This window comes from Hemiscyllium ocellatum, chromosome 5 (assembly GCF_020745735.1).
Source record: "Hemiscyllium ocellatum isolate sHemOce1 chromosome 5, sHemOce1.pat.X.cur, whole genome shotgun sequence".
Taxonomy (NCBI): Eukaryota; Metazoa; Chordata; class Chondrichthyes; order Orectolobiformes; family Hemiscylliidae; genus Hemiscyllium; species Hemiscyllium ocellatum.
The window spans coordinates 64,911,378-64,923,987 of NC_083405.1; the positions used below are offsets into that span (position 1 = coordinate 64,911,378).

At 42.6% G+C, this 12,610-nt stretch overlaps 1 protein-coding gene across 2 annotated transcripts in view; it reads right to left on the reverse strand.

Moving 5' to 3' along the window:
- mocos (molybdenum cofactor sulfurase) overlaps nucleotides 1–12,610 on the reverse strand; it is a 241,952-nt gene that overhangs the window by 47,534 nt on the left and 181,808 nt on the right. The gene's annotated exons all lie outside the window — the stretch shown is intronic.

The following is a 12,610-nucleotide window of genomic DNA, read 5'->3' on the forward strand; positions in this document are numbered from 1 at the left end:
TTCCATATCAAAATACCTTTGAGCATATTCACATAACACACTCTTCGAGATTTTTTTCCTCTCTAGAGTCCTTGCCAAGCAGTTCACCTTACTCGACTTCTTCTCAATTTGATAAGGTCCACTAAACCTTGTGTTTAAAGGCTTACCTGTGACTGGAAGTAACACCAATACCTTATTCCCAATTGCAAAGTTGCAAATTTGTGATTTCTTATCTGCTTCTTGTTTCACTGATGCTGTGATACTTTATGGCACCCTGCTTCTATTCCTGACGAAGGGCTTTTGCCCGAAATGTCGATTTTCCTGCTCCTCGAATGCTGCCTGACCGGCTGTGCTTTTCCAGCACCACTCTAATCTAGACTCAGCATCTGCAGTCCTTGTTTTTACCTACTTTTAAATATTGTCCAACCAACTCTCCAGCTCTATTTAATCATTCTCTAAAACTTGACACATAGTCCAAATGGGTGGTCTCTGAATTCTGACTTATTAATTTCTCCTTAATCAGTTTTAACTGTCATAGAGATGTACAGGACGGAAACAGACTCTTCAGTCCAATCCATCCATGCCAACCAGATATCCCAACCCAATCTAGTCCCACCTGCTAAGCACCCGGCCCAAATTCCTCCAAACCTTTCCTATTCATATACCCTTCCAAATGCCTCTTAAGTGTTGCAATTGTACTAGCCTCCCCCACTTATTCTAGCAGCTCATTCCATACACATACCACCCTCTCCTGAAAAGAGTTGCCCCATGGGTCTCTTTTATATCTTTCCCCTCTCACCCTAAACCTATGTCCTCTAGTTCGGACTCCCCCACCCCAGGGAAAAGACTTTGTCTATTTATCTTATCCATGCCCCTTGAGATTTTGTTAACCTCTATAAGGTCACCCCTCAGCCTCCGATGGTCCAGAGAAAACAGCTCCAGCCTGTTCAGTCTCTCCCTATAGCTCAAATCCTGCAACTCTGGCAACATCCTTGTACATCTTTTCTGAACCCTCTCAAGTTTCACAACATCTTTCTGATAGGAAAGAGACTAGAACTGCATGCAATATTCCAACAGTGGCCTAACCAATGTCCTGTACAGCCACAACAGGACCTCCCAACTCCTGGAAGAGGTAAAGGGGCAGGTGTTGCACCTTCTGCGATTATATGAGAAGGTGCCATGTGTGATGGGAGAAGTGTTAGGTGTGATGGAGGAGTGGACTAGGTTGTACCAGAGGGCATCTCATCTTCTGACTAGCCACGTTACAGCCTGCCGGTCTCAACATTGAATTCGACAACTTCAGATGATTATCCCATCTCGCCCCTCTATTTTTATTCTGCTCCGTAATTTTGTTTTATTAATTTTATTAATCCTTTTTTTATTTTTTTTCACTGTTCTGTACCTCTTATTTCTTGATTGTCTCTCTTTCTCTCGCTCCCCACTCTCTCATCACCTTTTTCCTCTCCTCTTCCCCCTTTGCTACCCTTCTTCCCTGTCTTCCATTTTGTCTCTGCTTCACCCATTCCCCCATCCCCCACATATTTTGTCACATAGCAGCGGCTTCAGCCTTGGTCATTCACAGCTCCTAATCTCCCTATAATCTCTCTATGCACTGTCATTATCATCTCTTTACTGCTACCTTTGCTTCTTGAGCCATCACTCACCTTCTCTCAGCCTAGTATAAATACCTCCCTACTTCTCCCTTTTTTTTCAGCTTTGACAAAGGGTCAGTTAGACTCAAAACGTCAGCTCTTTTCTCTCCTTACAGATGCTGCCAGACGTGTTGAGATTTTCCAGCATTTTCTCTTTTGGCTCCCAATTCCTGTATTCAATACTCTGATCAATAAAGGAAAGCATACCAAACATTCTTCTTCACTATCCTATCTACCTGTGACTCCACTTTCAAGGAGCTATGAACCTGCACTCCAAGGTCTCTTTGTTCAGCAACACTCCCTAGAACCTTACCATTAAGTGTATAAGTCCTGCTAAGATTTGTTTTCCCAAAACGCAGCATCTTGCATTTATCCGAATTAAACTTGATCTGCCACTTCTCAGCCCACTGGCCCATATGATCAAGATTCTGCTGTAATCTGAGGTAACCTTCTTTGCTGTCCACTACACCTCCAATGTTGGTGTCATCTGCAAACTTACTAACTATACCTATTATGCTCATGTCCAAATCATATATATATAAATGATGAAAAGTAGTCGACCCAGTACTGATCCTTGTGGCATTCCGCTGGTCACAGGCCTCCAGTCTGAAAAATAACCCTCTGTCTTCTACTTTTGAGCCATTTCTGTATCCAAATGGCTAGTTCTCCCTTTATTCCATGAGACCTAACCTTGCTCACCAGTTTCCCATGGGGAACCTTCTTGAACGTCTTACTGAAGTCCATATAGATGACATTTACTGCTCTGTCCTCATCAATCCTCTTGGTTACTTCTTCAAAAAACTCAATCAAATTTGTGAGACATGATTTCCCACACACAAAGCCATGTTGACTATCCCAAATCAGTCCTTGCCTTTCTAAATACATGTACATCCTGTCCCTCAGGATTTCCTCCAACAACTTACCCACCACCGATGTCAGGCTCACTGGTCTATAGTTCCCTGGCTTGTCCTTACCACCTTTCTTAAACAATGGCACCATGTTAGCCAACCTCAAATCTTTCAGCACCTCATCTGTGACTATTCATGATACAAATATCTTAGTAAGAGGCCCAGCAATCATTTCCCTAGCCTCCCACAGAGTTCTAGGGAACACCTGATCAGGTCCTGGAGACTTATCCAGCTTTATGCGTTTCAAGACATCCAGCACTTCCTCCTCTGTAATATGGACATTTTTCAAGATGTCACCATCTATTTCCCTATATTCTATATCTTCCATGTCCTTTTCCACAGTCAATATTGATGCAAAATAGTTGTTTCGTATCTCCCCTATTTTCTGCGGCTCCACACAAACACCACCCTACCAACCTTTGAGGGGCTCTATTTTCTCCCTATTTACCCTTTTGTCCTTAATGTGTTTGTAAAAATCCCCTTGGATTCTCCATAACCCAATTTCCCAAAGCTACCTTATGTTTCCTTTTTGCCCTCCTGATTTCCTTCTTAAGTATCGTCCCTACTACCTTTATACTCTTCTTAGGCTTCATTTGATCTATCCTGTCTATGCCTGACATATGCTTCCTTCTTTTTCTTAACCAAACCCTCAATTTCTTTCATCATCCAGCATTCCCTATACCTACGAGCCTTTCCTTTCACCCTAATGGGAATATATTTTCTCTGGGCTCTCGTTACCTCACTTCTCAAGGCTTCTCAGTTTTCAGCCATCCCTTGACCTGCGAACATCTGTTCCCAATCAGCTTTTGAAAGTTCTTGCCTAATATGCTCAAAATTGGCCGTACTCCAATTTAGAACTTCAACTTTTATATCTGGTCTGTCTTTTTCCATCCTTATTTTAAAACTAATGGAATTATGGTTGCTGGCCCCAAAGTGCTCCCCCACTGACATCTCAGTCACCTGTCCTGCCTTACTTCCCAAGAGTAGGTCAAGTTTTGCACCTTGTCTGGTAGGTACATCCACATACTGAATCAGAAAATTTTCTTGTACACACTTAAAAAATTCCTCTCCATCTGACCTCTTAACACTATAGCAGTCCCAGTCTATGCTTGGAACGTTAAAATCCCCTATCATAACCACCCAATTATTTTTACAGATAACTGAGATCTCCTTACAAATTTGTTTCTCAATTTCCATCTGACTATTAGGGAGTATATAATACAATCCCAATAAGGTGATCATCCCTTTCTTATTTCTCAGTTACACCTCAACGACTTCCCTGTATATATTTCCAGGAATATCCTCCCTCAGTACACCTGTAACGCTATCCCTGCCCCTCACAAAGTCAGGCTGACTATCTTTAATCAAACTATGTTTTTTCAAACAGTCATAAATCCTATCTCTCAGAATCCTTTCCAGTACCTTGCTTACCACAGGCGTAAGACCGACTGGTCTTAATTCCTAGGGATTTCCCTATTTCTTTTCTCGAACAAAGGCCCAACATTCACCTCACTCCAATCATCCAGTACTACACCATGCAGAGTAAGGATACAAAGATCATCACCAGAGGAGTCGCAATCTCATTCCTCGCTTCCTATAATAACCTTGGATGTATCTAGTCCAGCCCTGGGGACTTACCTATCTTGATGCTTCCCAGAATTTTCAGCACATCCACTTTCTTAATATCAATTTGTTCAAGCCTATTAACCTGGTCCACAGTGTTCTCACGATCAACAAGGTCCCTTTCTCTAGTGAAGACTGAAGCAAGAAAAAACATTGAGGGCCTCCCCTACCTCTTTAGACTCCAGGCACAAGTTCCCTCCACTATCCCTGATCACCCCTACCTTCTCTCTGATCATTGTCTCATTCCTCACCTAAGTGTAGCATGCCTTTGGGTTTTCCCTAATCCTTCCCGCCAAGGCTTTTTCATGCCCCTTCCTAGCTCTCCTCAGTTCTTTTTTGAGTTTTTTCCTAGCTATCCTTTAATCCTCTAAAACTGTGCTAGATCCTTGCTTCCTCAACTTTAAGTAAGCTTCCTTTCTCCTCTTGATGGAAGCTCCTCTTCTCTTGTTGTCCAAGGCTCCTTCACTTTACCATTCCATGCCTATCTCAGTGGGACAAAGTTATCCAATGCTCGCAAGAAGTGCTCCTTAAACAGCCTCCGCATTTGTGTTGTGCATTTCCTGTAGAATAACTGTTTCCAATTTAAACTCCACAGCTCCTGTCTAATAGCAGTATAATTTCCCCTCCTCAAATTAACTATCCAACATACTGTCTGTTCCTATCCCTCTCCATGACCAAGGCAAAGGTTGTACAGTTGTGGTCACTGTCACCGAAAGGCTCTCCCGCCAATAGATCTGACACCTGGCCTGACTTGTTGCCCAGCACCAAATCCAATATGGCCTCCCCCCTATTCGGTGTATCTACATATTGAGTCAGGAATCCTTCCTGGACACACCTGACAAAATGGCTTCACCCAGACCATCTGCACTAATGGGTACCAATCAATACTGGGGAAGTTGAAGTAACCCATAATAACCGCTCTATTATATCTGCACCTTTCCAAAATCTGCTGTCTAATCTGTTCTTCCATCTCTCTGCTGCTATTGGGGGGGGGGGGGGTCTATAGAAAACACCAAATAAAGTGACTGCTCCTTTCCTGTTACTGACTTCCACCCATGCTGACTCAGTTGACAAACACTCCTCAACAACCTCCATTTCTGCAGCTGTGATGCATTTGCTAATTAACAATGCTACTCCCCCTCCTCTTTTACTCCCCTCCCTATATTTTTTTAAAAAGATCTAAACCCTGGAACATCCAGCAACAATTCCAGCCCCTGTGAAATCCAGAGTAGGGATAAAGTGGTCTTTTTCAGGATGGCAGCTGGTAACTAGTGAGTTCTGCAGTTCTGCAGAGGTCAGTTTTGAGATTACAGAGGTCAGTTTTGAGATTACAACTATTCACATAATCCATTAACAATCTGGACAAAGGAATGGAGGGCATTGTTGCTAAGTTTGCAGATGACACAAAGATAGGTGGAGGGACCACAGTGTTGAGGAGGTAAGCAGGCCGTAGAAGGGCTTGGCAAGACTAGGAAAGTGGGCAAAACGTGACAGATGGGATACATCAATACATCAGGATACACTCCATGGGCACTGATCTTAAGCATCCTATGTCCATGGCCAGTGGCATCTGACATACTGCACTGGCAGCCTTTGAGAATTCTTGAGACATATTTTCAAGCCAATTGTAAGATGCATCTGTGCTTCAACGCTGTACCTCTGGCTGGTCAGCAACTATCAGTGTAATGCTGCTGCCAAGGACATTGTGTGCTCAGGGACATGCACCTAGCTCATGGAAAAGGTTGCATCTCTGGACTCTCTGATAGCACTCACTCACTCACTCTGAACCTCTGTTTGCAGCATCCTACTTTGCATTGTCTCTCTTTGCTTTTTTTTTGCAATTTGCCCACTCAGATCGAGATAGCAGGCTCACACTACTCCAGTCCTCAAGTAAACAGGATAGACTTTGCTCAGGTTTCTTGGAACAGTGAATCAAGGGCAGCACCTGGTACCAATCCAAACCTTGCTCAAGTGGTCAAAGTCAGAATGCATAATAAATGATCAGTTGAATAATGGGCTGCACACTACCTAGCTTGATTTTATGTCCTATTGTGGGTTAAATAAAAGAAGCAAGTATTATTGGAAATGATTACACTGGTGGAGGTGAGAAAGTTTCCCAACTGTATGAGTAGGCAGCACAGAGGACATGTAAATGTGTTGGGAGTTAGGGCGGGTGAAGCAGGTGGGAAAGACATTGCAGGCAATAGTGACAGTGATGCATGATGCTTGGCAGGAGGTGGATATAATTTCAGAGATAGAGTGAGTGTGAGGTATCACATGTTTCAACTTACCTCGCAAGGTGATAAAGTACACTGACCTCCTTCTTACACTCCTCCAAATGATCAAGCCTGCATTAACTCAAGTGACAACCTCCAACCAGGCTGGTATTGTCTGATGTTGTGTCTCCACTTCTCCTGGAAGAGAAAGTGCTGCACCAGCAACATCACGACCAACCTGTCCATAAAGCAGGATGCCACTTCTCTGTTTGGAGTCATAGAGTCCAACTCGTTCACGCCGACCATATATCCTGAATTAATCTAGTCCCATATGCCAGCAATTGGTCCATATTCATCTAAATCCTTATTCATGTACCCATCTGGACACATTTTAAATGTTGTAAATATACTAGCGTCCACCACTTCCTCTGGCAGCTCATACCATAAACATGCCATTTTCTGTTAAGAAGTTTTCCCTTAGGTCCCCTCTCACCTTAAACATATGCCCTCTAGTTTTGGACTCCCCTAACCTGGGAACAGAGGTTGGGGTAATGTCATGGGAGAAACTCAAACCTTAAAGTTGTTGAACTTAGTATTGAGTCCAGAAGGCTATGGAGTTCTAAGCGGAAAATGAGGTTTTGTTCTTCCACCTTGTTCTAAGCTTCACTGGAGCACTGCAGCAAGCCTGAGACAGAGATATTGGCCAGGGAACAAGGTGGTGTGCTGAAGTGGCCCAAACTCCACACCCCAGGCCTTGTTATCACATGGTCTACTTTTACACACAATTCATTGTTAGCCACTAACAGTCCCCATTGGTAGCATTCATTTTTTGAGCCTGATTGTTATCCACTCCTTTATCTGTCCAACTGTTCTTCTCTCTCTCTTTGGGCTATCATTTACTCCTTACTCAGTCCCTCCACCTTATCTTCTGCATTAAAGCCAACATTTTCGGAGTTACCATCAGTGCTGAGGAAGGGTCATTGGACCCGAAACGTTAACTCTGATATCTGTCCACAGATGCTGCGAGACCTGCTAAGCTTTTCCAGCAATTTCTGTTTTTGTTTCTGATTATTTCTAACACTGCCTGCTCCAAAAGGAGCAAAAATCACTGCTTTTGCTAGCTCTTCAAAATGCAATGTTACTTCTATTTTGTAACAGGTTTCACTTGAACCAGAAAGACAATATCCTGGGACCCAGGAGGCACAGCAACATGAATTTTTTAAAAAGAAGTTAAGGCACAAAGAAAACATTAAAAGCATATTGATGAAAAAGAAAATTTCATGTAACAGAAATAACTAATTAAACATTTTTGCCTTTTCTCTTAAGTTCACCAAGGAGGAAGAAACCGACAACAAACTTGCATTCCTGGATGTCACAGTCGAAAGAACGGACAATGGAGAACTACAAACCTGCGTATACAGAAAAACAACAAACACTGGCCAGATACTTAACTACACCAGCAACCATCCCAACACACACAAACAAAGCTGTATCAGAATACTATTCCAATGAGCCACCTCACACTGCAGCACAGACGAACTTCGGAAAACAGAGGAGAACCACCTATACAACGTATTCAAGAAGAACGGATACTCAAAAAATACAATCCGCAGATTCCTCAAGAACAAACCACGACAAGCAGACCAAATACAGCCAGAAACCCTAACCACCTTACCATACATCAAAGAAGTTTCAGAAATGACAGCCAGACTACTAAGACCCCTCGGAATCCTAGTAGCACACAAACCCACGAACACTCAAGCAATAACTAACAAACTTAAAAGACCCAGTACAACCCATGGACAAAACCAACATCGTCTACAAAATTCCATGCGAGGACTGCCACAAACACTATGTAGGACAAACAGGAAGAAAGTTAGCTACCAGGATATATGAACACCAGCTAGCCACAAAAAGACACGACCCTCTCTCCCTCATAGCCCTATACACGGAGGTAAAAAAACATCATTTTGACTGGGACAACACATCTATCCTGGGACAGGCTAAGCAAAGACATGCCAGAGAATTCCTAGAGGCTTGGCACTCCAACCACAATGCCATAAACAAACACATAGATCTAGATACTATCTATCAACCCCTCAGAAAACGAACAGGAAATGACATCAAACCTGTTCACCACAAACCCCAGGAACCCCATCCAGGACAAACATATAACTAGAAAGCAGGAGACAACAGCTTCGCTTCACTTGGAGGTTGCCACTGGTGATGTTACCTAGCCAGGTAATGAAACGTCTGGATATCAAACCTACAGCTCAGCGAGCAAACCTACACCCCTTTTCTCTTAAGAAACAAACCTAGGGATAGACAGTCATGGCTCCAACTCCTTATCGTATTCAAATTGGGACAGACCAGAGCCAAGCTAAGGAGCGGAACTTAACTCACACCAATTATGTGTTTACCTCTGACGGCTCACACTCCAAGTTGGTCTTAGCGGGCAATTGTGTGTGCGCGTGTCTGTGCTTATGTGTACACGCACACATTCTCATAGAAATCCTCACAAACATTCGGTCTCACTCACACTCACTTGAATACTCACACTTTGTCACACTCAGTCTCTCTCAATCACCGTAGGTCTGAAAATTAACATTTTGATGAAAATTTGATGAAAAGAGGGCTGTGACGATAGCAGGACATTTCCTCCTCACTATGCCTGAAACTCCAGATCTTTCATCTGCTTCAATTCCCGCTCCTTAAGGCTTCCGAAAACACTCCATCGTCTTAACTCCTGTAGTCCCATCCCCCTACATGGAAGGATGAGTTGTATCATAGGTAGACAACGAAGGCCAGAATACATCCTGTCATAATACAGCCACCCAGGTCTGGGCTTGTTCCAGTAATGCACAGAGCAGGGGATAACAGTGCATTAATTCAATAGTGTCACAGCATACCTTAGAAAAGAGAAGGTTCAGACATGTTGACTCCCAAGGGAGCAAGATGAGGCTTCATGATCTCTATTTTAGTGCTAGAAGTATTATAGGTGAGACAGATCACTTAAGGGCAAGGATTGTCACATGGAATTGTGATATTGTTGTTCTAACAGAGATATAGATGAGAAAGGGACAGAACTGGCAACTCAACGTTCTGGGTTATAGTATATTCAGGCATGACAGGGGAGGGTGTAAAGAGCAGGTGGTGCTGCATTGTTGATTAAGGAGCGAATTACTGCAGTAAGGTGGGACAATAAATGGAAGGGTCTTAAATGAGGCTTTGTGTGTACAGCCTTACAGAATAACAAGGGAGCAATGATACTGCTGAGAGTGTATTATAGAGCTCCAGTCAGCAGGGAATACGGATACAAATATATAGACAATTCATTGAGGTGTGTGAAAACAAAAATAGGGCAATTATATTAAAAGATTTCAACTACTCTAACATGAATTGGGATAATCATGGTATAAAATGTTTAAAGACGGGAGATTTCTTGAAATGTATTCAGGAGAGCTTTTTATATCAATATATGGATACAAGGTGCAGTGCAATGCTGGATCTAATTCTGGGGATCAAAGCTAGGCAGTTGATTGAGATAGAGCAAGGGAGCATTTTAGTGATAGCTACATTGTTAATTTTGAGGGTGGCATGGTGGCACAGTGGTTAGCACTACTGCCTCACAGCGCCAGAGACCTGGGTTCAATTCCTGCCTCGGGCAACTGACTGTGTGGAGTTTGCACATTCTCCCTGTGTCTGCGCGGGTTTCCTCCAGGTGGTCTGGTTTCCTCCCACAGTCCAAAGATGTGCTAGTTGGGGGAATTAGCCATGCTAAATTGCCTGTAGTGTTAGGTGAAGGGGTAAATGTAGAGGAATGGTTCTGGGTGGGTTGCTCTTTGGAGGGTCGGTGTGGACTTGTTGGGTCGAAGGGCCTGTTTCCATACTGTAAGTAACCTAATCTACCATGGCACCATGAGTTTTATGTTCGTTATGGAAAAAGATGGTCTGCAAAAAAGGAGTTTAGATATAGGGAAAGCAGGTTTTATTAAAATAAGGCAGGATCTGGACAAAGTAGACTGCGAATAGCTACTTGAGGGTAAATCTACAGCACAAAATGGAAGGCATTCAGAAAACACACAGTCTATACCTCCATAACCCTCTCAGTGTCTATAACCCACCTCACTGGCAGAAAACCTCTTCCTCTATTCCCCCAGTACGATACCCTCTTTGCTTGAATATCTGGTTGGCAACTTCTCAGTGAAGCCCTTCATCCCCATTCTTTCACCTCCACAAACTCACTGCCACTCATCCAGTCTCAGACCCTGTGTAACCACTCACCTTAGCAACTGCTCATTGCTACTTCAATCTCAATACTGAAGCAATCTGTGTCCAAATACAAGATTACTTGGACAATATCAATGCTTGGGCCACAAGTAGCAAGGAACGTTCACGCCATACAAGTACCAGGCAAAGACCACCTCCAACACCAGAGAACCGTTGTTCCTTGACATTCAGTATCAATATCCTGGAGCTACCATTGATCAGAAACAAAACTGGACTAACGTTGTAAGCACTGAGGCCACAAGAGCAGGTCAGAAGCTAGGAATCCTAAAGAGAGTAATTCACTTACTGACTTCCCAAAGCCTGACACCATTTGTTAAAGTTCAGTTGAGAATGTAACTTGTAAAAAAACTTTTGCAATTTATATATGAAAGAACTGAAACCAACGTGATCATTCTCAAAGGTGAGACACTTAACAAACAATCCAGGTCTTTTTCAATATATAATTTCAGTCACATCACACTGTAAACTTTTGCTATAAATTCTGTATCTTACAATCTTATTCTCCACAACCACCTGATGAAGGAGCAGTGCTCCGAAAGCTAGTTCTTCCAGATAAACCTGTTGGACAATAACCTGGTGTTGTGTGATTTTTAACTCCCCAAAGCCTGTTTACCATTTACAAGGCATAAGCCAAGAAAGTGATGGGAGTACTGCCCATTTGGCTGGATGAGTATAACTCTAACAATATTCAAGATACTTGACATTGTCCAGGAGAAAGCAGCCCATTTCATTGGCACCACAATCACTCATGATGTTCAGTAACAGCTGGGTGTATTATTTACAAATGCACTGCAGAAATCCACCATAGCTCATTTGACAGCACTTTTCAAAGCAAAGAACAAGACCATCTAGAAGGACAAGATCAGCAGATCTACAGGAACACCATTACTTACAAGTTGCCCCAAGGCATTCAGCATATTGTCATTCCTTCAATGTTGCTGGGTCAAAACCATTGCCCTAACAGTATAGTGAGTACACTAAATGGACTGCACTGATTTCAAGGACAATTAGGGATGAACAGGAAGTGCTTGTGTTGCAAATCACTTGAATTAAAAAAAAACTCACAGACTGCTACACAACTACATAGTTGCTGATAGCTCTTGTAGGGGAGGAGCAGCCCCTTACAGAATCTGCTGTCATCACTGACCTGTATTTCAAAGTTTAGCCTGCAGGTGAGTTAGATATTTTTGGTGTGCCAAATGCTGGCCTGCAGGTCATATTTTATACTGCATTTCCTGGAAGTTACATAAAGATAGTATCATTTAGATGGGTTCCTAATGTTACAATCCTCATTCAAACTTCCATTGAATAAATGGATTATCGACCAAATTTTAAACTTTTAAGATTTCCTCAACAAGTTTAAAAAAAGCAACTTTGATTAAACACTTTTCTGTAGGCAACTTATATTCTGAACCACAATAAAAATCAACCATTTTATCTTTACAAAATAGTAAACATCCCCCACCACAGTTTAACGAAAGCTGGGAATTCTCCTGGAATCTTCCAAAAGCTACTGATAATTTCCCTTCTGTTTTCCAGCCAGACAAAATATGCTCCACAAAATTACTTTCAGGGAGAAGGACAAATTGTGGATCCTTCCCTCAAGCCAAAGCTAGTTGAATTGTCCACCTTAATTTCAATGGTTTCTTTTCTTCATTCACTCACAGGATGAGGGCGATATTGACCTAGGCCAACATTTATTGTTCATCCCGAATTGCCGAAAGAGCAATTAAGAGTCAACCACATTGCTGTGGCTCTGAAGTCACATGCAGGATGGCAATTTCCTTCCCAAAATGACATTAGTGAACTAGATGAATTTTCCAACAATCAACAATGGAATCATGGTCACCATTAGACCCTTAATTCCAGATATTTATTGAATTCAAATTCCACTATCTGCCAAAACGGGATTCAAACATGGGCCCCCAGAATATTTCCTGGG